Source organism: Triticum urartu, chromosome 7A (assembly GCF_056163025.1).
Source record: "Triticum urartu cultivar PI428250 chromosome 7A, HENAU_Tu73, whole genome shotgun sequence".
Taxonomy (NCBI): domain Eukaryota; kingdom Viridiplantae; phylum Streptophyta; class Magnoliopsida; order Poales; family Poaceae; genus Triticum; species Triticum urartu.
Window position 1 is genome coordinate 227,987,603 of NC_141879.1, and position 2,565 is coordinate 227,990,167.

The following is a 2,565-nucleotide window of genomic DNA, read 5'->3' on the forward strand; positions in this document are numbered from 1 at the left end:
GATGGTGAACAGGAGAGGGGAGAGGGGGGTCCCCTTGCCTCAGACCTTGATGGTGGACTATTTTCTGGCCTGGCACTCTGTTTAGCATGATCGAGGAGCTGGCTGTCCTCATCAAAACGGCGATCCAATCCCTCCACCATGCACTAAAACCCAGTTTTTGAAGCAGCTCCAGCAAATACATCCAGGAGATTGTGTCAAAAGCTCTTGTAATATCTAACTTGAAGAGGACAACCGGAATCCTCTTTCTGTGCAGTGATCGGACCCCGTTCTGCACATATAGAAAGCTCTCATGTATGCTCTTGGATTTCATGAACGCGGACTAGGCTGGAGAGATGATTGTGTGGATGATCTTTGACAGCCGAATGGACAGGACTTTGGTAATGAGTTTGGCGAAGGAGTGAATCAAGCTTATGGGCCTGAAGTCTGTTATGGCGACGACACCATCTTTCTTGGGCAGAAGGGCTACCATGGCCGTGTTTAATTTCCCCAGATCCCCTCCTGCCATCCTATTGAACTGCTGAAAAGCCTGCATAATATCCTCCTTGATGGTCGCCCAGCAGGTTCTGTAGAATCCTCCATTGAACCTGTCCGGTCCGGACGCCTTATCCAGTAGACACTGCTTGATTGCTTCCCAGACTTCTTCCTCGATGAATGTATTATCTAGCCCAGCATCTGGAACTGTAGGCAGGTGTAACTGATCCCAATTTAGAGTGGTGCAGCGTTGGTGCTGAGAACCAAGCACCGAGCTGAAGTGATCGCTGATGAGTCTCTCCTTTTCAACATGACTAGTGACTGCTTGCCCCTGATGCATCAAAGAAAAGATGAAATTTTTCCTTCTTCGGGAGCAAATCTTTGCGTTGAAGAACTTGGTGCTGGCATCACCCGCTCGGAGCTAGGAAATCCTTGAGGCATGCTTCTTTCTTGCCTTCTGATCGCTGTCAGTCCGATCAACCTGAGTTTCAGTTGTTTCCTCAAAGTGAACTCTGCAACTGTCAATCTTCTGCTCTCCTGGGCCACGTCCAGCCTCAGAATCACCTCATTAGCCATGTGAAATTGGAGTTTTGCGTCGCTGAATAGAGGCTTGCTCCATATCTTGAGATCCGTGGCCGTCCTTTCCATCTTGATTTTCAGTCTCGTGAACGCGCAAGCACTTGCGGCTGTCCTGTTCCAGGCTCTTTCCACCATCTCATGGAAGTGTGGGAATTTCGTCCAAAAGGACTCGAACTTGAACGTGGCCTTCCTGAAAGGGCTTTTCATGCTTGCGAGGAAGAGTGGGCAGTGGTCGGAGCACGCCGTCGATGCCGCCATAAGGGCATAGTTGGGGAAGAGGGACGCTCAACTCTGGTTGCAGAAGAATTTGTCTATGCTCACTAAAGTGGGGTTTTCTCTTTCATTACTCCATGTAAACCTACGGTTTTTGCACTTGATCTCCCGCAGACCAGCCGTGTCTATGGCCGCTCTAAACCTACCCATAAGCCTCCTATTGATATTCATATTGTTCTTGTCTCGTGCTTCATAGATGATGTTGAGCCATTGATCAACCATGGTTCAGCTAATGGAGGCGCAACAGCCGCCACTTCCTGGAGGAAATCCTCTTTGCGAGCGTCGTCTACTGGACCATACACAATCGTCAGCCAAAAGGATGTGGCTAAACTGAGGATCGTTACTTTGGCTATGATAGGAAACTGCCCTACTGCGTGTGAAGCTAAAGAAACTAACTCCTTGTTCCAAAATATTGCAGCGCCTCCCCTTGACCCAATGGCAGGCATGACAATGCAGTCAATGAGCATAGCACCACCGGTTTCTTTTACTAAGTTTTGATTCCACACCTCAATCTTAGTTTCCTGGAGACAGAGCATCGCTAACTTGTGGGTTTGAGCCACTTCACAAATGGTGTCACGTTTCGCCGGCATGTTCATCCCCCGGACGTTCCAACTCATGATGGGACAGTGGTTGTCATCAATTGGGAAACCAAATTTCGCTCCAGCAACAACATTCATTACTAAGCAGATGAAGAAAAGCATACACCACCATCCTAGCAAGGGGGCTACATAGTCCACTAGTAGACCCAAAACTACTCTGTCGCTGAGCCAACCGTAGCCTAATACAACAATACATAGGGTTACGTCCTAACTCAAACCAGCAGAAGGCTGGCTATTGCCGGAGACTAGTCCTAATCTGCCCTAACATGATCAAACTATGGCCGCGACAGCGGTCCCATCAGGGCCGGCCATGCCACCAGTAATGCACAAGACCTCGCCATCCAGACACGTAAGCTTGGCGATGATGGCGATGTCGTTTTCCGTGAGCGGCTCATCAAACTTGCGGATGAGATCTTCTGCAGCCTTCTTGGACATCTTCTCCTTCGGTCCCAGCAGCCCAAGTTCGCGGACCAGGCGCAGGGCAGCGGCCCGTTGTGCCACCGACACGGTAGGCTGCATGGCTGCCTAGCGGGCGCTGTGGCACGTTGGAGTTGCAGAGCCGTGGGTCTTGGGCGGTGCAGAGGAGCGACGCTGGGGCGGGGCAGGAATAGGGGTCGGCAGGAGGGGTGGCTGCACATCCTAG

At 50.7% G+C, this 2,565-nt stretch overlaps 1 pseudogene; it reads right to left on the reverse strand.

Annotated features, from left to right (window-relative positions):
- Positions 1-319: 319 nt before the first annotated feature.
- On the reverse strand, positions 320-2,000 carry LOC147959129 (uncharacterized; annotated as a pseudogene).
- Positions 2,001-2,565: the final 565 nt, after the last annotated feature.